Source organism: Sus scrofa, chromosome 9, assembly GCF_000003025.6.
Source record: "Sus scrofa isolate TJ Tabasco breed Duroc chromosome 9, Sscrofa11.1, whole genome shotgun sequence".
Lineage (NCBI taxonomy): Eukaryota > Metazoa > Chordata > Mammalia > Artiodactyla > Suidae > Sus > Sus scrofa.
In genome coordinates this window covers 89,075,751-89,103,325 of record NC_010451.4, presented here as the reverse complement: position 1 = coordinate 89,103,325, position 27,575 = coordinate 89,075,751, and the positions used below count along the sequence as shown (strand labels likewise).

Here is a 27,575-nt window from a genome sequence, read left to right as displayed (position 1 = left end):
CCACCAGGAAGCAAAAAAAAAGAAAGAAAAATACTCTCTGACAGCAGCCAAAATGACTCCAAGGCTCCTTGGTGTCTCTCACTTGTACCCTGTGTCCTATCCACACAGGAAGGGGATCACTTGTTTTCTCGGAAGGAGCCCTGTTTGCTGCCTCAGGCTACTTTTAGTTTTTTTGACATGAGTCACACACAAGTCCTTCATTGCCTAACTTCAGAGAACATATGCTCCTCATTTGGCTCATTTTAGCCTCTCTTGACAGACCCCAGGTTATGAAATGGTCTTCTGTCACCTCATCCCATTCTTTTTGGGAAGAAATTTCTTTAAAAACCCTCTCCCAATTTGCACACATTTCATGTTTTTATAGCCCCTTCATGGTGAATTTTCAGGGTCATATTACTGGTTCTTATTATTTTGAAATTTCCTCAGGTCTGCCCTTAATCTTAAATTTTTCTATCCATTGTATTATGGCATCCCAGAGAAAACTTTGTTTAATATCTTTTAATGTGCATTTGTACACATATTTCATTTTTACGTACATTTATTTATATACAGTTGATGGAACTTGATATAAGTTTGCTAGGTTGTTTATATGGCTTACCTACTAAGAATCAGATCAGGGTAGGGGCATGATGCAGGGAGAGGAATGGGGTTAGTGGAAGATGGAAGACATTCAAGAAAAAAATGGAAAAAATAAAGTATTTACCTCAAATTTCCCAGCTTCTTATATGATTGCTTGTATAAGCTACTTATATGTGTATTAGTAAGTGTATATTTGCACAATTAGGCCACCCAATGTGGCTGTTCTCTTGCTCTCTATTGTATGTAGCCTTCTGACCAATGCCTGCTTCACCTGCGCCCAATCGCATAACTGACCTTTCTACATACTTGCCCTAGGCTTCAGCTAGTGATTTTTCCAACCTTTATTTTTTATTGTTTTAATCTTTATTCTTTTTTGTTTTTACTATAGTTGGTTTACAGTGTTCTGCCAATTTCTGTTGTACAGCAAAGTGACCCAGTTACACATATATTGTCTTCCATTGTGCTTCATCACAAGTTCCCTGTGCTATACAGCAGGACCTCACTAAATTCCTTATACACTCCAAATTATAGTTTGCATCTACTAATCCCAAACACCTGTTCTGTCCAACTCACTCCCCCTTGGCAACCACAAGTCTGTTCTCTATGTCCATTAGTTTGTTTCTTTTCTGTAGATAAGTTCATTTGTGCCATATTTTAGAGTCCACATGTAAGTAATATCATATGGTATTTGTCTTTCTCTTTCTGACTTACTTCACTTATGAGAATCTCTAGTTGCATCCTTGTTGCTGAAAAGGGCATTATTTTGTTCTATTTTATGGCTGAGGAGTATTCCATTGTGTATATATACCACATCTTCTTCATCCATTCATCTGTCAATGGACATTTAGATCGTTTCCATGTCTTGGCTGTCGTGAATAGTGCTGCAGTGAATGTGGGGTGCATGTATCTTTTTGAATGAAAGTTTTGTCTGGATGTATGCCCAGAAGTAGGATTGTTGAATCATATGGTAGTTCTATATTTAGTTTTCTGAGGTGCCTCCATACTGTTTTCCATAGTGGTTGTAGCAATCTACATTCCTACCACAGTGTAGGAGGGTTCCCTTTTCTCCTCACCCCCTCCAGAATTTCTTATATGTAGAATTAATGATAGCCATTCTGACGGGTTAGAGGTGATACCTCACTGAAATTTTGATTTGTATTTTTCTAATAACTAGCAGTGCTGAACATTTTTTCAAACAATAAGAGCTTAATCTCCAAAATATGCAAACAACTCATACAACTCAATAGCAAAAAACAAACAACCCAATTGAAAAATGGGCAGAAGTCCTAAAAAGACATTTCTCCAAAGAAGACATACAGATTTTTCAAATCTTTAGAGCAGATCACCTCCACCTGATAGCTTATCAAAGGAGTGGTGAGGGGCGTGCCCCTTGCTAGTTTCCTTGGTAATTAATGAGCCAACCTGACGTCCATTGCGCCGAAAGTAGTAACCTCCCCTTCCCTCCGGTGAAGACTTCAGCCTTGCCTAGTCCTGCTCTCCAGTCATCTACAGCACCGGCTCCAGGATATTGCTTCAGGCAGGTAAGTTCCCCTCATTCCTTAAACGATTGACGTCTCTGTCACTAACCTGGGGCTCTTTCTTCAGTCTTGAAGCAGGGTGCAAGTATAAGGCTTGCAGGCCTATGAGGTGTAGCCCAACATTATTCATATAATATTTTTGAGAGAAAGAGATCTTAAGTGAAAATTAGGTTGAATGCTATTTGTAATGTGATTCTGGTTGGTTAAAATTAACCTCCAAATGAATATAGTAATTTTTTTTGGTAAGAAGCAAGATGTAGAAGTCATAGGATGTTGAGAAATGTTAACATTGATGACTTCAAGAAAATGGAATAGGAAATATTTAATAGAGGAAATTTTCATTTTTTGTGATATCTTTATAATTTTTCTTTTGCAACAAGGAGCATATCTTATAACCATATGAATAACCTTAAAGCAAGTCAGTGCTATACTGGGAGAGTACTTGTAGGAATCACCTGAGAAAGATCTACTCAGTATGAAAACAAAAAGGGTGGATTTCTGGATGTGAGTAGAATGGGGGTAATCTAAAATAACAGCTGTGGGGAGTTCCTGCTGTCACAAAGTGGGTTAAAAATCTGACTGCAGAAGCTCTGGTCCCTTCAGAGGTATGGGTTTCCTGCCTGGCTGACAGCAGGTTAAAGGATCCGTAGTTGTCACAGCTGTGGTGTAGGCATCAAATGTGGCTTAGATTCAATCCCTGGCCCAGGAATTTCTATATGCCACAGGTGCAGCCACAAGAAAAGAAAAATATAAAATAAAATAACTGGTGGAATACTAAATTGCTTTTGAAGGGGGAAAAGACTAAGGTGAAAGTGAATGGGATGAGCCTTTAAAAATTCTCAATCTATACTCATGTCTCTTGTTCATTAGTAGCCAGTAACTTTGGACTAAGAATTTTGAGCATAATACAAAACAAATTGTAGATTATCTCAGGGTTGAGGATGAACAGGGTGGGTCAGGAAGTTAGAAGGTCATAGAGTATTGATGAAAGTATGATTGATTTCGTTCTGCATGGAGGTGCAGACTGAATAGAGAGACAAGAAAAGCATTAAACAATAAGCTAGGAAAATAGGCAAGGAGCAGTACTTAATGGTAATAGAGAATATGTTTAATAAGAGTGAGAATAAAATGAATAGGAACAGTGGTTATCTTTTGTTTGTTTGAGATAATCCCAGTAAAATTACAAATAAGGTCCTCTTTGACTCTCAAAAGTGTCCTTTTCTGCAAAATAATTAAAAAAAAGACTGGGGAATAAAAGGATCATGAAGTATAGTTAGCAACACGGTGTGGGGGTGGGGGGGATCTCACCTGATTAGGAGGAAGAAGAAGGTGGGGGGATCTCAGCTCATAATGTCCACTTTGAGACAGTAATCACCCACATAAAGGTGGTTTACACTAACTTTTGTGCAGTGGAGATTGACAAATGGGGTGTTTACCCTAGTTATTTTAGACCGTATTTCTCAAACTCTGAGATTATCTTCAAAATTCATGAGATTTTGAGAATTTTCTCAGGCACTTAAAATGTCAGAACAATGGGTCCCGTCCCTTCAAAACATTTTGGAACCATCTGATAAGGGAATCTGCATAAGCCAATAAACATCTCTTCACCTTGATGTTCCATCGTTTATCTTACAAAATACTGCCATTGTCTTTGCTCTCCTGTTGTCCCATAAAATACTATATATCTGGATGTTGTAGTCCATAGTATGTGGTGATTTAAACATTGTGGGTAAATGAAAAACAAAGTATTTGAATTTAAACCAAATGTGATAGTAAGCTTTCCATTTAGAATGGCAAGGGTAAGAATTTTAGCTCTGGCAAGTGGCACAGGGGCAAGAAAATGACTAGTGCTTAAAAATGTTACTTCATTTTTTCTTAATTGTGTTTTTTGAATTATGTTTTAACTGGTTGTATTCATTTATTTAGCATTCTCAATTTTTCTTTCTATAATGGGTATTGAATGCCTATAATGGGTATTAAATGCTATAATGTTTAATGCTAACACCACCATTTGATTTTAAAATCAAAATTATACACAAGAAAAGTTATTCCTGAAAGAGGGACAGTAAACTCATCATTACATATCATTTCATATATTTGATTTTAAACAAATTTTCAAAGTGACATTGAACATTTTTCATCTTGCCTCCTAGTTTTATAAAATAATTAACATCAGTTTGTTTTAGACTGTTTACTTTTAAGAGACTACAAAGACTATGAAAAAAAATTTTTTTTCCAGACTCAAGACAGTAGTGTTTCTTAATTTAGAACCTACATGCTGAAATTTACCTGGAAAAAAAAGGATATTTTATGCAAGTTTATCAGTATATTAGTTTTCTACTGCTATGTAACAATTTATCAGAAATTTAGTAACTTAAAACAACATCGATATATTATCTCACATATTTTGAACTTCAGAAGTCTGTGCACAGAGTGGCTGAGTTCTCTTCTATGGTCTCACAGAATTGCGTTCAAGGTCTCAGCCAGGTTGCCTTCTTATCTGGAGCTTGGGGTCCTTTTCCAAGCTCATTCATATTACCCACAGATTTTGTTTCCTTGCAGGTATATGTTGAAGCCCTCCCTCCTTGCTAGCTATTGCCAGGGAACTTCTTATAGCAACTATAGACTGCTCTGAGGTCCTTGCCACATGGTTGCATCCATCCTCTCTTACTCAACACAGAAGCTGGTTTCTTTGAAGCTGCAATGAAAAATCTTTCTCACTCTGAATTTCTTCCTTCAGAAGGGAGAGGGTCTCTTTTAAAGGCTCTCTTGCTTAGGTCTGGTTCACCCAGGGTAGTCTCTCTTTTGATCACCTCAAAGTAATTAAGTTGGGACCTTACCTGATCTGAAAAGTCCCTTCACTTTTATGACAAAGCATAATTATTTTGTTGTGTTATCTTGTCAATCAGATAATGGAATTGCATGGTATTCGGTGCCTCCCACACTTAGGGGACTGGAGTGTTATACTAGGAGTGTACACTAGAGGGTGGCAATCTTAGGTGCCTTCTCAGAACTCTGCCTACCGTCATTCAGGTTGAACATACTGAATCTGTTTTTGTAGCAAGTGATAAGTACATGAAAAATCAAATTGAATATGTGTGATGAGATTCCTTGTTTGTCTTTCACTTTTTTATTTTTAATAATTCACAATTGAAAACATGTTTTTCCTGTTTTATATCACATATGAAGAAATAATCTTTTCAACTTTTAGTCCATATGGAATTTAGACAGAAAAAAATATCCTATGGGGGACTTATTAACTTATGGTCATAGTTCTTTTATTTTGTTGTGGAATATTTAAGAATGGCAAAGCAAAAATTACTGCCATTTATTTTTCAGTTATAAGGAAGGACTCTGCAAATATGATATAAATTGGAAGTTTAACATTTCCTATTTAGACTCCTAAAAAAACAGACACTGTGCCATTAGATAAAAAGTGAATATGTGAAAAAAAATTAATTTTAGCATTTTTAACTAGTGCACCATTTTCACCATTATTTCTGCTTTGGTCATATTTGTTTACTTGTTAAATTTTAGGTATTTCTGTCAAAAACATGTTTCTATGGAACTTAGCATTTATAATACTACTGGGAAAATGGTTAGAATTAGCATAGAAATGAAAATCAGCTAAATTGTTTAGAAATGTGTATCAGTTAATAATTTCCCTGAAAAAATAACTATTTTACTTCTAAAAATTATCGGTTTGACCATCAATAGAGAACAAGTAAGGTAACAACCTCTGCTTTTATTTTGAATTTATTATTTCTAAGGAGAATGTATTTTTCCTTTTTAAAGAATTGTAATTATCTGGAACACTTTAGGTTTATGGTCAATTGCTATATTTATCAGGGGGTCCTAATGTCTTAGGTACCTCAAAAAGCATAGCAGGAGAAAATGGCTTGCCTGAAGGAGTTCGTTTTGCTCATAGAGTCCAAGGAACTGAAGGGGGTGGGTGGAAAGAGCGAGACATGAAGGAGGAAAATCCATTCCAAGAGCATGTTACTGAGCTGATCACATCTCTGGACAACTGAAATTTCACTATACTATGGCCCTTTTAAGGTCCTATGTATAATGCTCCTCAAAATTGTCTGCCTAAGGAATAAAAGGTGTTTATTCTCTAGCTCTATCCCATTAGCAGTCAAGTATTCTCTCATAGGGTTTAAATTGCCTTGCCTTTCCTGATTTGTGGATGCACCAGAATGGCCCAGCAAGTCAAATACATCCCACATGGTGGTGGTAGAGAAGCATGGGGGCAGGAAGTGAGCCACTTGGGGATATAACTGAAGTGAGATGCCATCAAATTATACCCACTTACAATTGATAGTTTAGAAAGAGTTAGTAACACTGGTAGAATCTTTGGTTGTGTACCCAGTTTTGTGACTTCTATACTATAAAATGGGTTCCTTGATTTGAGGCAATGTTATATGGGAATCCATGCTAGTAAAGTAAGCTTCCCATGTTGATGCTGTTGGACCCACTAGAAGCAGGGAAGGAAAACTAGAGCGAGATCAGGTGTCAGCTCCATTAAGGAGGATTTCCTGTGCCTTCTGGGGTTAGCATATTTCCATAGTATTTTATTCCTAGTGTCAATGCAAGAATTGGTTGTAGACCTCAGGATTCCCTTGATTATTTTAATATACAGTAACTAAGTAATCAAAGGAACTTCAAGGCCTCATCAGTGCTAGAACAGTCTCACATTAGAGACTGACAGATGGCATGCTCACATTCTTCAACACTGAAGGCATTCATTTAATAGAGGAAATTGAGAGTTGGAGAATTTGTAGAAGGAAATTCTGCAAAGCTGGTTGGTGTTTATCTTTGTGACTACATTGCCATGACCTCACCAGAGCCATTAAGTGAGGGAAACAATAATTATTTAATTAACCACAGCTGCTAAAGTTGAGTCACCTTCAGCTTCTATGTATTAGAGAAAAACATGCCCCTTTACTACATAAAAGTTTATGGGAATTCACTCTACGTTTATTCATTAAAATTTTAGTAGGTGTTCCACTATGTGCTGATAGATGCAAACTTACATGTGGGGACACACCAGTGAATCAGAGAGATATGGCCCCTGCTCTCAGGGAGCAATCTGCTTATGAGGGAGGTATATGTGATTAGGTGATCATTTGCAGTGTGGATGGTTTTGTTTTTTTAAAGGATGTGGTGTGTTTACAATAATTTAGGGTGTATGTATAAGATAAGTATTGACCTTAGTGAATAGCTCATTGGACTGATGATCTTCCAAACTCTGATTATTGCTATCCAAAACAACATATATCTTTCAAGTATTCTTTGAAAGGAAATATATGTCATTTCATGTCATCAGTAAAAGAGGTGTAGGAATGAGAGTATGTGAAATAACTGTTGGATGTTGGACTGCCTTGTCTGGTATTCTGACTTTGATTTTTTTTACCATTTCTTTGTCTTTTTGCTATACCTTCTGGAACAATTCCTGACGTTGTCTTCCAAATATACACCTATTGACTTTTTCATTTCTATACTCATACTAATTCTTAAGAATTCTTACTTGTCTCTTTTATTAAAGCAACCTGAATTAATTTAAGTAATAACTTTTCATATCTTTTCCATATGGTTTCATATGTGAACAATATCAAAGTTTTCTTGTCACTGTTTTTTCCAAATTGTTTTTGTCCCCCTTTTGATTGCTTAAACCACCATACTCCACTTTAAATGTATCTCTTCTCTGAAAGGTCAGTCAAGACTTGGCATTGTGCTCATGGATTAGAGTGCGAGACATAAAATTGACTGGAATTCCCATTTGATTTAAGTTGCCCTCTAAGTTTATCTGAATGGGTTGTTCCTGAGAAACCTCTAGGGTCAACATGTTGAGACAGTGAGATTGTTCAGGGTTCTGTGTCTGCAATTTTGGCAGCCAACTGAAGAGGAAGGCCTGGGGATGTTTCTGCCTTCAATGCTGAGAATGTCAGTGGTCACTTAATCTTCATGTTCCAGAAATATATCCTCGGAAGTCTTCCTAGGGCTCCCAATACAGAGACGTTCTTTTTCTCCTGGGCCAGAGACTAAACCTCCAGACTTTTGCTGGGGATATACGTCAGTTCCCCTGAGGTGTGGTGTTGAGAGGGACTCAACTTCACAGACAGTATTCACTGTAGTCCCTTGAGTCATTACCCATTTTCACACTTACTGCTGCTGTCACTGTGCTTCTTGAAATACAAATTATGTTGGTTCTTTGTTTTCCTTACTGCCAGCTTTAATTTTGGCCTTCTTTGAATGTGCTAAGCCAGTTATTCTTGTGAATCAGAAAAGTGTTTTCTCTAAAAGGACACAGGTCTTCCTTGATGAGGGTAGAGTGAAGAGCTGGATTTTATATCCCACTGGCTCTCATCCCAGCCTTATATAGTAGCCATTGTCAGCACAGGCCCATCTGCTGTTTATACCTCATCCTTGTAAATTTTTACTTTTTAAAACTTTCCTTTGCAAATGCTTAAATGAGTATGTGTGTTTTCTGGAGGAAGCTAAATTACATATATTAATTCAATCTGTTATGATAACCCAGAAAAGGCATTTAGAAATTTTAAAAGTCATATAGATAGAATATTCTGGAAACATTATCTCAACAGATCTGTTCAGAGATTTGTATTCTACCTCTGTGGCTAAATACTATTATCTGGTCAGAATTCTTAAGACAGATCCTGTAGCAACTGAGGTCAGAATATTGCTGCATAAGCAACTCTAAAGAACATACTATTTGCAAAGCCAATTCAAAACCACATACTTGGCTTGAATCAGATAATATTAAAGCTTAGATGTCAACTCAGATAAGCTTGATATTTCAAACTAATTAAGGAGTCGTACAGATTGCACATAAATATATTGCTCAGCATATCCTGCATGGCTCAGTGATTGCAGAGCATTATTCATCTCACTTGGTGACCTCCAATTGGGGTGAAAACAGATTTCTTTCTTCTCAATCATGGAAGCCAGGAGCTATTTACTTTTAAGCTAAGATTTTGCACATTCAAGCTCTTCTAATGGGTTGGAATTAGTACTATCATGAGGGACTCAACTTTTTCTTTGCCGTGAAAGTGTAGGCAGGAATGAATAACATAGATTATCAGAATCTAGGATTGTGTTTTAAACAGAAAATCTATAGATGACACAATTCTTTTCTTTCTCATTTATTCCCTCTCCATCTCTCGTTGTGTCTCTTTCTCTTTTTTTTTCTCATTTTATTTTGTTTCTTCAGATTAGAGAATGCTTTGACGACAACTTTCTCTGCCTATATCCAATAAGTGACATTACCTATGCCCACCTCTACAGTAGCCAACTCCCGTACACAAACTATATAAAGCTGATTTCCTGCTCTAGTAGCACATTACATTTCAGTGCTCACTCTTCTTTAGAAAAACTTGCCTATCTATTTGATGAACTCTATGGGCCCTTTTCTGAGCACAGCAACCAAATAGAATTTTCTAAAGTATGATTTAGATTTGTTTCATTTTCTCTTGAAAACTTTTATAGTTCCTTATCGCCTGTCCATTAAGGTTTATAGTCATTAGCTTAGCTGCTACAGCTCTCTGAATTTGTCTTCAGTATAGCTCTACCACTTAACAGTCTACATTTCCACAAAATCAGATGACTTTGTTTCTTTAAAAATGTAAATTTCCTTAGTTTCTTAGGTTCGCCCTTAACCAATCTCTCCATCTGTGAATTTTTTTCTTCTTTGTCCCTACCTTTATCTGTTAAATTTTATCCATCAATGAAATCTCAGATCAAGGGTCACATCTTAATCCAAACTAGTCTTCTTACTTGATGAACTTTGCAACATTAAATTTGATCTCATGTGAAATATATTTATGTAATGTCCCTTACTCAACTTCAGTCACTTTAGACAAATTAAAAAAAAATCCTCTTGGCAAATAGTAGATACTGAGTAATTCCTTCCTGAATGAGTGTCATACTGAGTCTTTCAGATATTTTTATCAGTTAGATTTATAATAGATTATGTTTGGATAAAGAAAAAATAATTTATATGGGAAATTTTATTGATTTCTATAATTGAAAGGTTTAAATGGGCATGTACATTGCTTCTTCCTGATGATTATGAGATATTTTGTGAATTGGCTGAGTTTCCTTTGTGCCCTAATATCGGCCAAATTTTTATAAATATTCCACATGTGTAATATTTTTCTTTGCTGGAAATGAGAGTTTTATTTAAAGAATATTTTGTTGAAGAACTGCTATATACCAGGCACTGTTTTGGGCCGTAAGAAATACAGTGTTATATAAACACATTATAATGCAATGTCACAGCATATTAATCCATCTATCAATGGACATTTAGGTTGTTTCCATGTCTTGGCTATTGTGAATATTGCTGCAATGAACATAGAGTTGCATGTATCTTTTTGAATTATAGTTTTGTCCAGATAGATGCCCAGGAGTGGGATTGCTGAATCATATAGTAGTTCTATATTTAGTTTTTTGAAGAACCTCCATACTGTTTTCCAGTGGATGTACCAATTTACATTCCCACAAAGAATGTAGGAACATTTTCTTTGTTCCACACCCTCTTCAGGATTTGATATTTATAGACTTAATAATAGCCATTGTGACCAGTGTGATAGGGTGCCTCATTGTACTTTTGACTTGGATTTTTCTAAAAATTAGTAATATTGAATATCTTTTCATGTGCCTGTTGGCCATCTGTATGTCTTCTTTAGAGAAATGTTTGTTTAGGTCTTCTGTATACTTTGGAGATTAAGCCCTCATGGATTGCATTGTTTGCAAAAATTTCTCCCATTCTGGGTTTTTTTTTTTTTTTTCATTTTGTTTATGGTTTCCTTTGCTGTGCAAAACCTTTTGAGTTTAATTAGGTCCTGTTTGTTTATTTTTGTTTTTATTGTCATTATTCTAGGAAATGGATCAAATAAGACATTGCTGCAATTTATGTCAAAGAGCATTTACCTGTTTTTCTCTAGAAGTTTTATAGTATCTGTCCTTACTTTTATGTCTTTGATCCATTTTTAGTTTATTTTTGTGTATGATGTTATTAACCGTTCTAATTTCATTCTTTTACATTTAGCTGTCCAGTTTTCCCAGCACTGTTTATCAAAGAGACTGTCTTTCCTCCCTTGTTTTTTCTTAGCTCCTTTGTCATACATCAGTTGACCACAGATGCTTGGGTTTATTCCTAAGCTTTCTATCCTTTCCCACTGATCTATATTTCTGTTTTGTGACCATACCATACTGTTTAGATTACTGTAGCTTTGTAGTATAGTCTGAAGTTAGGAAGCCTGATTCCTCCAGTTCCACTTTTCTTTTTCAGTATTGCTTTGGATATCTACTCAGCCATGAAAAAAGAATGAAATAATGGCATTTGCAGCAACAGGGATACAACTAGAGATTATTGTACTAAGTAAAGTAAGGCAGAAAGAAAAAGACAATATAATATATGAATTACCTATGTGGAATCTAAAATATGGCACAAATGAATCTATCTACAAAACCAAAACAGACTCACAGACATAGAATTAGTGGTTACCAATGAGGACAGGGGAGGAAGTGCAATGGATTGGGAGTTTGGGGTTAGTAGATGTAAACTATTACATTTAGAAAGGATAAGCAACAAGATCCTGTTGTATAGCATAGGGAACTAAATTCAGTCTCTTGGGATAGAACATGATGAAAGGTGAAAAGATGAATCTATGATTAGGTCACTTTGCTATACAGCAGAAATTGGCACAGCTTTGTAAATCAACTATACTTTAATAAAAATAATAATGTAATGTCACATCAAAAGCAGTTTTAAAGAAGTGTTATAGAAAGTGTTCAGGTAAGACTTCTGAAGAGATTTTTAAGAATAAATCTAAATATAATGAGAGCAAGGTATGTTATAATGTGGGAGAATATCATTCAGACAGAGAAACCAACCATAACCACAGCCTTGAGAGTGAGAATGAGCTTGGAATACATGGCTACAAGTGATTAATCAAGGAGATTGGGAGGAGTCAGATATAAGGATGCAAGGTCATGTAGCATCTTGTTTGCTGTGTAAAATAATTTGTATTTTACTTTGAATGAGTTGGAAGCCATTGGGTGGTTTGTGTAGGTATGTAGTATGCTTTAATCATAGGGGCCAGACACTGGGAGATTAGCTGGAAGGTGATTTTTAGTCTTCTAGATAAAATATGATGAGGTCTTGGGTTAGGGAGAAGGCACTGAATGTGGTCAAAAGTGTTCAGATTCAGGAGATATTTGGAAGTTATAGATGAGCAGAATTATTCTGATGGTTGTACATGGATATGTTGTAAATAGAGGACTGAAGCATGACTCAGAGGTTAGGATCGGAGGTCTAAACATTTTAGGAAAATGTGTTACCACTTAATGAGCTAACGGAAAGAGCCAGTTACTAATAAAAAAAAAAAAGAATCTGCTCTCAGATCTTTCTTTTTAAATGATTGATTTTAGGACTTTTTATTTGTCTTTGATACACTAGGTTTAACAATGATGGGCATAGGTATAGATGTGGAGATTTTTTGTTTTTTATTGAGCTATAGTTCATTTACAATGTTAGTTTTGGGTATAAAACAAAGTGATTCAGTTATGCATACATGTATATCTGTTTTTTTCAGATTCTGTGTTTATAGATCTTTTTTAATTTACCCTTTTCAGATTATCTTGTCTGCTTTATTAAAACTTTTGTAATTATTATTCTGGAAAGTTCTTTTGAAAGATAGCCATTATTGTTATTTTCTCCTTCTAAAATTCTTGCTGCATATATGGACCTTCTCTACCTTTTCTCCAAGCTTTTAAAAATAATGAATCTTTGACCTGATTATTGTTATTTTTAACCACTTTATCAATTTATAAATTTTTCTTTGGTTGTATCTAATCAGTTACTTTTTGGGAGTTCAACTTGTTTCTGTAAATCTGCTCATTCCTTGTCTCTCTTACTATATCCTTTGATTCATTATGGTATGCACTTTGTCCTTTACTCTCTAATGTACATAAAATAATATATAACTTTGAGATTTTTTCTATGATATCCAGTTCTTTCAGTTCTCTCATACTTCGATCTCACTCTTATTAGGACTCCCTCTTCCTCTTCCTTCTTCTTTGTCTTTTGTGATTGTGAATTCTTCCCCAGAAGGGAATATTTTTTCATATCTTTTTTCCATGTGCCTTAAGCCATGGAGTTGTATCTATACAGATGTTTTTCTGCTATAGGGGCTCACTAGTCTAGAACTGGTTTTTATACTAATTTCTCAATTTGAGTTTTACATACCATCCATATAACCAATTCTACTCATGCATATGATGGAAGCTTGGGGTTTTGATTTATCTAGATGACTGTCCTTTGAACTACAGCCTTGAGTAGAAGAAAAACTTCCCATTGGTTTTTTAGGGCCAGGAGTTCAAGTTTTTCTTGGAAGAGACAGTAAGTTCTTTAGCACCTAGCATCATGAGTTTCATTTCACCTTCAATGGAATTACAATCCTGTCCCAAGAGCTATAACCTGTGTTCGTTCAGGGTAATGTATTAAAGGATATTGCAATGCCAAATTCTACCCACCCACTTCTATCACTTGAGTTCCCAACATATTCCTGACACACAGCATGTATTATTCTCCTTTCCAGTTTAGACATTCATTTAATTTTATTGTTGTTGATATATGCTGTCCAGCATTTCCAGTATTTTTAGCAAGAGGGATTCATCCTTGTCAACATAGAGCACTACGTTGCCAAAAGTCAGAAACAACTTAATGATTACCACATGTCAGGCAGAGTATTCAGGAGGGCTCTTCAACACCCTGAAACACTGGAAAATATGTGTTAATCCACAGGCCCTTAGACTAACATCAGATTACATTTGTAGGTTGGTCTAGTGCTGGGTATGCTAATGTTCCCCTGAGAATGAAGTACAAACCAAATGAGCATCAAAAGTGTAACAGAAGTGAAGGGAAGAAATATACCTCATCTTGGTGTTAATAGCTTCATCAAATACAACACCAGGAACAAAAGAATTTCCCTAAAGACACAGGTGGTTCTTAAAAACAGCAATCATTCTTTATAAATCAAGGAAGAGTATGTATCTTCTTAAAACCTTCACTTACTTGTTCTTCATAAGATTGCTAACATTCTTGAAAGGAAACAGATTGTCTTTTCTGTGTTTTATGTGAATATCAAATAGTAACTAATTTTTGAGGTTGTATAAATTAGTTTGCAGTCTATTCCCATCAAAAGTCCTCCTCAAAAAAATAGTATCTGAATGATTAAATGAATTTCTTTCTTAATTGCCCCTTCTGTATAAATCACATAGTACCATTTTAGTAAAAACAGATCTGTTTCTCAGACTTTATAAGTCCAGGCATTCCTAGTCTCTTGAGTTCATGTATATTCCTCCCTGATTGAGTAGATGGGAAGGGAAACATATATCTCAGGCCCCACCCTGAGTTGGGCACTTCACAAACATGATTTTATTTAATCTTCACAACCACCATGTTACTCACTTTCAGTGGAAATGAGGAAATGAATTTCATAGAGATCGAATACTGTTCCCAATATCTGTGAATTATCTGGCAGATGAGCAGAGCTAGGACTTAAGCCCCATACTAATACCATGGTCTTAGGAAGCATCTAAAACAAGAGAAATACAAAACACGTTTATATAATCAGACTTTTCTAGGTCATTTCTAGGAAAAATATGGATGAACCTAGAACCAGAATTTAAACATCTTAACTACAGCATGTCTCATTTCCCTTAATTTCTACTTTAAATAAATGGTAGTACCTTTTGAAATTTATTTTGATTTCCATGAATTGCTCCAGAAATATCAAATCCATAAAATCTTTTTTTTAGGTATTCTAACCCTAAAATTCAAGTAGATACTTTTTTCCTTTTCCTTGTACATGTATATTCATTTGTCCGTATTTCAAAGTGAGAGTTTTATAGGGCTAATCATAGGTGACTATTTGAGCTATGTAAGTATTTTAATTGGTTTAATATTTTCCTTAATATCCTGAGATAGAGTAGTAATAAAAAATAACTTTCTATCTCATAGTAACTACTGATTTACTTTGCAATATTATGCACAACACATTTTCCAGGGACTGTACATTTATTGTCTCAACACACGAGTGATACATTAGACAATTTTCACTTCTCAGCCAAAGTTCTGCAGTTAGATAATTTTCCAAAGTTACTCTGATGATCAATGGAGACTGCAACAACCTGATCTATCTGACTCCAAAATCTAAGTTAGTGCTACTATAGTATACCTATGAAATACTCTTGGTGGAGGGAGTTCCCGTCTAGGCGCAGTGGAAATGAATCCAACTAGGAACCATGAGGTTGCAGGTTCGATCCCTGGCCTCTCTCAGTGGGTTAAGGATCTGGTGTTGCTGTGGCTGTGTCTGTGGCCAGCGGCTACAGCTCTGATTAGACCCCTACCCTAGGAACCTCCATATGCCATAGGTGCAGCCCTTAAAAAACAAACAAACAAAAAAAAACAACAAAAAAAGGAAAACGCTTGGTGAGAACACTTCTATTTTAATACGGTTCAGTCTCTATCTCAGAGATTATTCTGCTCCTATAGGTTTTCTTGAACCTGAATAAAATACAGATGCAATCCTGATTAATATTTAATACAAACCCACAGGGAAAAGTAGGTGGTGTTACTGCTTTCTACCTGTGTGTTGCCAGTGTAATCTAATTCTACTTTGCCTTTTTTTGTTGTGCTGCCTTTGTGGAGGAGAAAATGTTCCTTTGTTACTGGAAGCCATTACTGGAGTGTATGTTATGTATCATATAAAATAATAGTAAAGCCATTCTTTTTTTTTTAAAAAAAAATAGTGCATTAAAAAAAAAAAAAAATGGGAGTTCCTGTCGTGCCTCAGTGGAAGTGAACCTGACTAGGCACTGTGAGGTTGTGGGTTCTATCCCTGGCCTCGCTTCTTGGGTTAAGGATCCAGTGTTGCTGTGAACTGTCGTGTAGATCACAGATGAGGCTCGGATCTGGCATTGGTGTGGCTATGGTGTAGGCTACCAGCTGTAGCTCCAATTAGACCTCCAGCCTGGGAACCTCCGTAAGCTGCGGGTATGGCCCTAAAAAGGAAAAAAATAAATAAAAAATTGTGCATTTTATTTTGTTTTATTTAAATTTTGAGGTGTACAGCATATAATCAGTGTCTATGTGTATACCTGCAGAGTGATTATCAGCACAAATCTAGTTACTGTTTATTACCATATGGTTAACCTCTCCCATTTTGCTCACCCCCACCCCCTTCCTTTTTGGTAACCCCTAATCTAGTCTCCGTATTTTAGAGTTTGTTTTGTTTTGTTTTGTTTGTTCATTTGGTTTTTTGTTTGTATGTTTAGATTCCACATGTAAGTAAAAATGTACAGAATTACCTTTCGCTGCCTGGTTTATTTCACTTACCATAAGTAAATAACCTCAAGGGTAAAGCCGTCCCTTTAAGAGGCATCTCTTGACAGTGCTTATTTGGTGTTACTCATGTTTCCAATACCTTTTTTCACTGAATTAATGTTTGCCACCCAAATTTTCAGAGTTACACACAAAGAGACTTTAAAAATTTTAAATTTAAGTAAGGTTGGTAAAACAATGTTTTCTCATTGTATCAACTTGCCCTGCTCTTACATTTTGTTTTGTACCTTTTCCTTTCACCATTGTAAAGGTAAATTAATTACATCAGAATTTTCTATGCATATCTTTCTAAAATTATATATTTAATTGTCAATGTTCAAAGTCAAAATATTCCTTAGTTTTTTTATATATATAATGATTTTTATTTTTTTCCATTATAGCTGGTTTATAGTGTTCTGTCAATTTTCTACTGTACAGCATGGTGACCCAGTTACACATACATGTATACATTCTTTTTTCTCACATTATCATGCTCCATCATAAGTGACTAGACATAGTTCCCAGTGCTACATAGCAGGATCTCTTTGCTAATCTATTCCAAAGGCAATAGTCTGCATCTATTAACCTCAAGCTCCCCATCCACCCTGCTCCCTCCCCCTCCCACTTGGCAACCACAAGTCTATTCTCCAAGTCCCCGATTTTCTTTTCTGTGGAAAGGTTCATTTGTGCCGTGTATTAGATTCCAGATATAAGTGATACATATATTTTTAAAATAGCACCTCAACCATTGTAAATTTCTTTTCTTAGCACTACTAGGACTTTTATTCACAGGTATAATCAGACAAAGTTTAACTTGGTGGGGTTTTTTACTAAATCCAGCAGAAAGCACATATTTTAATATTTAACAGAACTATTATTTTATTGTATTTATTTATTTTTGTCTTTTTTCTTTCTATGGCTGCTCCCGAGGCATATGGAGGTTCCCAGGCCAGGGGTCCAATTGGAGCTGTAGCCTACACCACAGCTCACGGCAATGCCAGATCCTTAACCCACTAAGCAAGGCCAGGGATTGAACCCACATCCTCATGGATGCTAGTCAGGTTCGTTTACCACTGAGCCACAATGGGAACTCCAAAAGTATTATTTAAAGAAGAGGAGGCCTACCTATTTTGCTGTAGTTAAAAGTAATATAACTAATAATTAAGCTCATACAAAAGGGATAGTTTTTTGTCTATGTAGCACTGAAACAATAAATTTTAAACACATTATGGATTTCTCTCCTCTCCAAGACTAAAGAGATTTTCTTTCTGAGCTACAGATTGTTTGATTTCCTTTTATTGATACTTTTAATTTTCTATACACCCTAAACCCTACCTGACACTTTTTTTTTTCTTTTTAGCCTTGCTTTTTTGCATGTGGTCTTTGGACTTCATTAGCATTCTAAGTGCATAGGTATACACAAAATAGTCTGCAATAGCTCACAGACTCTTTTTTTTTTCCTTTTTTTTTTTTTTTTTGCATTTTGTTTTTTTTAATTTTTTTTTTTTTTTTTTTCCCACTGTACAGCAAGGGGGTCAGGTTATCCTTACATGTATACATTACAATTACATTTTTTCCTCCACCCTTTCTTCTGTTGCAACATGAGTATCTAGACATAGTTCTCAATGCTACTCAGCAGGATCTCCTTGGAAATCTATTCTAAGTTGTGTCTGATAAGCCCAAGCTCCCGATCCCTCCCACTCCCTCCCCCTCCCATCAGGCAGCCACAAGTCTCTTCTCCAAGTCCATAATTTTCTTTTCTGAGGAGATGTTCATTTGTGCTGGATATTAGATTCCAGTTATAAGTGATATCATATGGTATTTGTCTTTGTCTTTCTGGCTCATTTCACTCAGGATGAGAGTCTCTAGTTCCATCCATGTTGCTGCAAATGGCATTATGTCATTCTTTTTTTATGGCTGAGTATATATTGTGTATATATACGACATCTTCCGAATCCAATCATCTGTCGATGGACATTTGGATTGTTTCCATGTCCTGGCTATTGTGAATAGTGCTGCAATGAACATGCGGGTGCATGTGTCTCTTTTAAGTAGAGTTTTGTCCGGATAGATGCCCAAGAGTGGGATTGCGGAGTCATATGGAAGTTCTATGTATAGATTTCTAAGGTATCTCCAAACTGTTCTCCATAGTGGCTGTACCAGTTTACATTCCCACCAACCGTGCAGGAGGGTTCCCTTTTCTCCACAGCCCCTCCAGCACTTGTTATTTGTGGATTTCTTAATGATGGCCATTCTGACTGGTGTGAGGTGGTATCTCATGGTAGTTTTGATTTGCATTTCTCTTATAATCAGCGATGTTGAGCATTTTTTCATTGTTGGCCATCTGTGTATCTTCTTTGGAGAAATGTCTATTCAGGTCTTACCCATTTTTCCATTGATTGATTGGCTTTTTTACTGTTGGGTTGTATAAGTTGTTTATATATTCTAGAGATTAAGCCCTTATCGGTTGCATCATTTGAAACTATTTTCTCCAATTCTGTAAGTTGTCTTTTTGTTTTCTTTTTGGTTTCCTTTGCTGTGCAAAACTTTTCAGTTTGATGAGGTCCCATGGGTTTATTTTTGCTCTAATTTCTATTGCTTTGGGAGACTGAGCTGAGAAAATATTCATGATGTTGATGTCAGAGAGTGTTTTGCCTATGTTTTCTTCTAGGAGTTTGATGGTGTCCTGTCGTATATTTAAGTCTTTCAGCCATTTGGAGTTTATGTTTGTGCATGGTGTGAGGGTGTGTTCTAGTTTCATTGCTTTGCATGCAGCTGTCCAGGTTTCCCAGCAATGCTTGCTGAATAGACTTTCTTTTTCCCATTTTATGTTCTTGACTCCCTTGTCAAAGATTAACTGACCCTAGGTGTCAGGGTTTATTTCCGGTTCTCTATTCTGTTTCATTGGTCTGTCTGTCTGTTTTGATGACTGTGGCTTTGTAGTATTTCTTGAAGTCTGGGAGAGTTATGCCTCCTGCTTGGTTTTTGTTTCTCAGGATTGCTTTGGCGATTCTGGGTCTTTTGTGGTTCCATATAAATGTTTGGATTGTTTGTTCTAGTTCTGTGAAAAATGTCATGGGTAATTTGATAGGGATTGCATTGAATCTGTAGATTGCTTTGGGTAGGATGGCCATTTTCACAATATTGATTTTCCCAATCCAGGAACATGGAATATCTTTCCATTTCTTTACATCTTCTTTGATTTCTTTGATTAAGGTTTTATAGTTCTCGGCATATAGGTCCTTTACCTCCTTGGTCAGGTGTATTCCGAGATAATTGATTTTGTGTGGTGCAATTTTAAAAGGTATCGTATTTTTGTATTCCTTTTCTAATGTTTCATTGCTGGTATACAGAAATGCAGCTGACTTCTGAATGTTAATCTTATATCCTGCCACTTTGCTGAATTTATTAATCAGTTCAAGGAGTTTTGGGGTTGAGTCCTTAGGGTTTTCTAGGTATAGAATCATGTCATCTGCATACAGTGACAGTTTGATCTCTTCTCTTCCTATATGGATGCCTTTGATTTCTTTTGTTTGTCTAATTGCTGTGGCTAGGACTTCCAAAACTATGTTGAAGAGCAGTGGTGAGAGTGGGCATCCCTGTCTTGTTCCAGATTTGAGTGAGAAGGCTTTCAGTTTTTCCCCATTGAGGATTATATTTGCTGTGGGTTTATCATAAATGGCTTTGATTATATTCAGGAATGTTCCCTCTATACCCAGTTTGGCGAGGGTCTTGATCATGAATGGATGTTGGACTTTGTCAAATGCTTTTTCTGCGTCTATTGAGATGATCATGATTTTTGACTTTTTTTTTTGTTAATGTGGTGTATGATGCTGATTGATTTGCGTATGTTGAAGCATCCTTGTGAACCTGGGATGAACCCAACCTGGTCATGGTGTATAATTTTTTTGGTATGTTGTTGGATTCGGTTGGCTAAGATTTTGTTGAGAATTTTTGCATCTATATTCATCAATGATATTGGGCGATAGTTTTCTTTTTTGGTGGCATCTCTGTCTGGTTTTGGAATGAGGGTGATGGTGGCCTCATAGAATGTCTTTGGGAGTATTCCTTCTTCTTCAACCTTTTGAAAGAGTTTAAGGAGGATGGGCACCAATTCCTCTTTATATGTTTGATAAAATTCACCTGTGAAGCCATCTGGTCTTGGACTTTTATTTGTAGGGAGTGATCTTATGACCTCTTCAATTTCATTTCTAGTGATCGGTCTGTTCATTTGGTCTGTTTCTGCTTGATTCAGTTTTGGCAAGCTGTAAGATTCTAGAAAATTGTCCATTTCTTCCAGATTGTCAAACTTGTTGCCTTATAGTTGTTCATAGTATTCTCTTATGGTTTTTTGTATTTCTGCTGTATCCGTTGTAATTTCTCCTTTTTTATTTATAATTTTGGTGATTTGGGTTCTTTCTCTCCTCTTTTTAGTGAGTCTGGCCAGGGGTTTATCAATTTTGTTCACCTTTTCAAAGAACCAGCTCTTGGTTTTATTAATTTTCTCTATTGTTTTTTGAGTCTCTATTTTATTGATTTCTTCTTTGATCTTTATAATTTCCTTCCTTCTGCTGACTTTAGGACTTTTTTGTTCTTCTTTTTCTAATTCATTTAGGTGGAGGGTTAAGTTGTCAATTTGGGATCTTTCTTCTTTTTTGAGAAAGGCCTGTATTGCTATAAATTTCCCTCTGAGCACTGCTTTCGCAGCATCCCATAGATTTTGAGAGGTTGTGTCTTCATTATCATTTGTTTCAAGGTAGTTTTTAATTTCCGTCTTGATTTCCTCATTGACCCATTGGTTTTTTAGTAGCATGTTTAGTCTCCATGTAGTAGGTTTTTTCTCTTTGCTTTTCCCATGGTTGATTTCTAATTTCATGGCATTGTGGTCAGAGAAGATACTTGAGATAATTTCTATGCTCCTAAATTTATTGAGATTCGCTTTGTGTCCCAATATGTGGTCGATTCTTGAGAATGTTCCATGAGCATTTGAGAAGAATGTGTATTCTGATTTTTTTGGATGTAGTGTCCTGAAGATATCAATTAAGTCTAACTTTTCTATTGTTTCCTTTAGGATCTCTGTTGCTTTATTGGTTTTCTGAGCTCACAGATTCTTGATATTTAAAATGCTATTAGTCAATTTGGACAAAGCTAGTTGAAATATGGTATTATGTCCAAGAAAATTTGATGTTTTTAATCTCCTTAGTGACAGAGGTCTTTGTGTCTCTGAATAGCTTTTATTGAGGACTCTTTTATTAAAAAATACTTGATTCTCTGAACAGTAAATATTCAATGGATAGTCAGTAGGTTAAAAGTCTCAAATACTCTTTTGTTTTTGAGGAAAGTGAAACCATATTTAAATTGTTGTGGGAGCCATCAGTAGAATCTGGCTCACCAGCAGGAACTTACATGTGTTAAAATTCAAGCACTTCTGTCACTTACCTGTACATTGGAGAAAAATCTTACAAGGATTTATCGCTATTAATACCAACAGATGAAGTTACTTTATAGTATTGCCAAAGCACAAAGCAAGTAGGATTTCTTTACATTACTTATTATGTAATTTATGAGTTTCTAGGCTTACTTATTAAAAAAACACAAAAGGGTTTATTTGTCAAAGTGATTTTTTTTATTATATTCTTGATCCAGACTTAGTTTGAAGACTATTATTTCTAACAACGTCACTGAGATTTTATGAGAGAGATGCACTTCCCCATTGTTATTATTTCAAAATAAAAGAGATTGTTAAGGATTTTCAATGACGGTTCTTTTCTGTAAAATTAGCACATACCTGATGAGGTTATTTAGCAATGAACAGAAGTCGTTTAAAAATATCCATCTAAGGAAGAAGATGGGGGAGGGTGTTGATCACTATTTTATTTTCTAAGAGATACACTACCAGAGACAGTGTGCTTTGTAGAGCAAAGGTGAATATTGTGATGATGAAATAAATAAATCTCTTCAATATTGGTGAATAGTTTGCCATTCTATTTAATACAAGTACTTTTGTGAGTTTCATTAGAGTGACCCAATCTCTGAAAGACTGATAAATAGGAATCCACATACCTTGAATTCATTATACTACAAAGCAGAATTAGACCTTGGTTATTTTATCAAGATAACACAGCCTGCAAAGACAACCTGTGTAAAGTGACAAGGCTGCTGCTGCCAATTATATCTCTGTTTCATCTCTCCAACTATGCCAACACAAGATAACAAGTTAAATTATATCATACCAAATAATTTCTCCAAGCCATGTATGAGGAAAAGTACTTAAAAATAGAAGAAAATCAGGTAGGAGTAATAAATATAATGATGAAAATAATAGTAACAGAATAATAACATATTTGTGAATGACTGGGTACAAACCATTTTATTTTAAGTGCTTTATATATATTATTAATTATGTATTTTAATTAATAATTATAATTAATCTCAAGTGGATGATGTTATTTCCCATGTTTTATCATCATAAAACATAGATGACGAATCTGAGATACAAATAGGCACAGTAATTGCCCAAGGTCACACAGCTACTATGGGGTAGAATTAAGATAAAAAGTTTCTGTTCCAGGGAACATGACCTTAGAAACTATGCTTTACTGGCTGAGGAGTGGAGCTGAGATTTCAGAATCTATCTATAATTCACCCCCACCTGGGAAATTAATTACATGGATCACAGAGATCAAAAAATACACAACATCATAGAGAAAAATGATAAATAAACATCAATAAATTGGTGTCCATTGACAGATGATTGACTTGGAAGATGTGGTATATAAACACAATGGAATACTATTCAGCCATAAAAAGGAACGAAATAATGCCATTTGCAGCAACAGGGATGGAACTAGAGACTCTTCATACTGAGTGAAGTAAGCCAGAAAGAGAAAGACAAATACCATATGAAATCACTCATATCTGGAATCTAATATACAGCATACAAATGAATCTTTCCACAGAAAAGAAAATCATGGACTTGAAGAATAGACTTGCGGTTGCCAAGGTGCAGAGAGAGGGAATGGGAGGGATGGGGAGCTTGGGGTTAACGAATGCAAACTATTGCTTTTGGAATGGATTAACAATGAGATCCTGCTGTGTGGCACTGAGAACTATGTCTAGATACTTAAAACAGAGCATGATAATGGGAGAAAAAATTATGTGTATGTGTATGTGTGTGTAACTGGGTCCCCATGGTGAACAGTGGAAAAAAAATTGTGTTGGGGGGAAATAACAATAAAAAAATATATATATATTGGTAAATAACTGTCAATCTATGTAACAACTCAGATTAGCAAGCAAAAACTGCCTGGAATGCTGTGTTGAAAAAGATTATGAACCCAAGTTTAGACTAGTAAAAAATAGTACCGTGGTCAGTTAGTGACATCTCCCAGAAAAGGGGTCAGAGGAGTGTCCTTAATTAATCATATCTGTAGAATAGAGGGAAAGTTGGAAACTGTATCAACCATGGTGAATGAAATGAGTACCTATTTTTTAAATTTATTTTATTATTCATTTATTTATTTTTTGTCTTTTTGTCTATTTCTAGGGACACTCCTGCGGCATATGGAGGTGCCCAGGCTAGGGGTCTAATCAGAACTGTAGCCGCCGGCCTACGCCAGGGCCATAGCAACGGGGGATGCAAGCCACGTCTGCGACCATCACCACAGCTCACTGCAATGCTGGATCCTTAACCCACTGAGCAAGGCCAGGGATCGAACCCACAACCTCATGATTCCTAGTCAAATTCATTAACCACTGCACCATGAGGGGAACTCCTATTTTTTTTCCAGGCTACCATTATTTTATTATTATTAGTAGTAGTAGTAGTAGTATTTTAAATAGTTATTTCCCCAATACAACTTTTTTTTCTACTGAACAGCATGACCCAGTTACACATACATGTACACATTCTATTTTTGCACATTATGCTCCATCATAAGTAACTAGTTAATTGCAAGGGGTTTCTCAAGTGAAAATTCTTTTATTGAGTTGTGCATTGGTAGGGCAGTGATGGTGAAGGATTTATTTTCTTAGACCACAGGTAATTTATTTAACTGAATAGAAGAGTAGCCTATGCAAATTTGTTGTGTTAGTCAGTAAAATGTTAATTTCTAGATGCTTTTTATAAGTGGCCACATAGAGGCAGCCTTCTAATTTACCATCCTGAATGAGGTTGCAGGTCATCTTCTGAAGTTAAGCAGAGCATTTGTGGCCTATGCATGATGACCTAGTGCTTGCTTACCACTAAATCAGAAATTTCTCACTTTACTGATGAGTTAAGTGATTTGCTAATTTACTTAATTGATTTGCTAATGATTCATTATTGTTGTGGATCCTATCTATCTACCTATTGGTTCATCATATATTTTTATGGATAAGTGCATATACAGCAATCCCTATTCCATGGCACTTCTGAAACACAGGTGGGTACATGTTGTCAGGCCCTTTGTTAGGGCCCAGTACCCTACTTGGTAATGATTCTTCAAAGCTCTTAGCTATGCTCTCAAGGCTTCATCATCTGAGTCATTTTTCCTTTTCTATTAGAAATGATAGATGCGGAGTTCCCGACGTGGCGCAGTGGTTAACGAATCCGACTAGGAGCCATGAGGTTGCGGGTTCGGTCCCTGCCCTTGCTCAGTGGGTTAACGATCCGGCGTTGCCATGAGCTGTGGTGTAGGCTGCAGCCGCGGCTCGGATCCCGCGTTGCTGTGGCTCTGGCGTAGGCCGGTGGCTACAGCTCCGATTGGACCCCTAGCCTGGGAATCTCCATATGCCGCGGGAGTGGCCCAAGAAATAGCAAAAAAAAAAAAAAAAAAGATATATGCTTACAGTTAAGTAGGATAGCTGTTCTTTGCCCTCTAAGTCTGAGCTCTCTAGGACATGTTTTAATTTTGAACTATCTCTTTCCCTTTTAGTCCTAGCCCTCCAAACTTCTAGTAATGTTATTTTTTTATAAATGTTATTTTTTAAATAAAAAATGATCTTAATAGAAATTCAACAATATACATCATAGACATGTCTATATTTTTACCACTGTATCTTCACGCATTAAAATATATGCTCAAGGAAAGTCAGTGGTATCCTTAAATATGTTACTATAGGATCTGCATTATGCATACTATAGAAGATTAGAAAGAAAAATTTAAAAATCTAAATATTCAACAATAAGAGATTAGTTAATTACCATGTAGCTGTATTAAAAATAATTGAAACATTAAAATCATGCATTCTGAGAACACTTGAGCATATGTAGAAAAGCTCACAAAATAGCTAATGAAAAATCAAATTCACATGATTTGGCATAAGATAAACATATATGGAGTTCCTGTCATGGCTCAGTGGTTAACGAATCCGACTAGGAACCATAAAGTTGCGATTTTGATCCCCGGCCTTGCTCACTGGTTTAAGGATCTGGCATTGGTGTGGGCTGTGGTGTAGGTTGCAGACACCGCTCGAATCCCAAGTTGCTGTGGCTGTGGTGTAGGCCAGCGGCTACAGCTCAGATTAGACCCCTAGCCTGGGAACCTCCATGTGCCGGGGGAGTGGCCCTAGAAATAGCAAAAAGACAAAAAAAAAAAAAAAAAAAAAAAAAAAAAAAGATAAACATATAAGCACTGAAAAGAATTAGAAGGCTATTTATCCAATGTTGAGTGGTTATGTTTTTTTCTAATTTTTCTGCAAGAAACATGGATTACTTTGATAATGAAAGTGTTAACAATACTATGCAATGTTTCAGTCATGTGGTAGGTCCTCATTTAATGTAATCAATTAATGTCATTTTTTAAAAGGAATAGAAATTGTGACTCTGACCTTGCTAACAATGTAGCAAGACTAGAGTAATTTAGGGTTACGACTGATCAGGGTGTGGTTCCACTAGACTATAGGAAAGTAGAAAATGAAAGAAATTTGGTACCTGCTTTATAAAACAGTTGTAAGTAAATAAGAAATGAAAAAGAATTTTTATTTTGACTCTTGAAACATAAAATTCGTGAAAGAGCTTTGCACTTAGTAGAAAGTCTAAGGTTTACAAACAAAAGAAATAAAAGATATCTGAATTGGAAAAAGTAAAACTGCCACTGTTTGCAGATGATATGATACTATATATGGAAAACCCTAAGGATTCCATGCAAAAACTAATTGAACTGATCAACAAATTTAGCCAAGTAGCAGGATACAAGACTAACATTCAGAAATCAACTGCATTTCTGCATACTAACAATGAAATATTAGAAAAGGAATACAAAAATACAATACCTTTTAAAATCACATGCCCACTAATTTAATACCTAGGAATAAACCTGACCAAGGAGGTAAAAGACTTATATGCTGAGAACTATAAAACATTAATCAAGGAAATTAAAGAGGATTCAAAGAAATGAAAAGATAGTCCATGGTCCTGGGATGGAAAAAAAAAAAAATGATAGAAATGGCCATACTACTCAAAGCAATCTACAGATTCAATGCAGTCTTTATCAAATTACCCATGACATTTTTCACAGAATTAGAACAAACAATCCAAAAATTTATATGGAACCACAGAAGACCAGAATTGCCAAAGCAATCCTGAGGAACAAAAACTAAGCAGGAGGCATAACTATCCCAGATTTCAGGCAATATTACAAAGCTATAGTAATCAAGACAGTGCGGTACGGGCACCAAAACAGACATACAGACCAATGGAACAGAATAGAGAACCCAGAAATAAACCCAGACACCTATGGTCAATTAATCTTCACAAAGGAGGGAAGTACATAAAATGGGAATAGCTGGGAAACCTGGACAGCTGCATGGAAATCAATGAAAGTAGAACACATCCTCACACAGTGCACAAAAACAAACTCAATATGGCTTAAAGACTTAAATGTAAGACAAGGCACCATAATTCCTAGAAGAGAACACAGGCAAACATTCTCTGACATCAACCTTACAAATGTTTTCTCAGGTCAGTTTCCCAAAGCTACAGAAATAAAAGCAAAAATAAACCAATGGGACATAATCAAACTGACAAGCTTTTGCACAGTGAGGGAAACCCATTTAAAAAACCCAAA

At 35.8% G+C, this 27,575-nt stretch overlaps 1 long non-coding RNA gene across 1 annotated transcript in view; it reads left to right on the top strand.

Annotated features, from left to right (window-relative positions):
* Positions 1,777-27,575, top strand: part of LOC110255482 — a 214,209-nt gene continuing 188,410 nt past the window's right edge. Inside the window, exon 1 of the long non-coding RNA XR_002335851.1 lies at positions 1,777-2,120. This is a non-coding gene — a long non-coding RNA (uncharacterized LOC110255482). The remainder of the gene's footprint in view (positions 2,121-27,575) is intronic.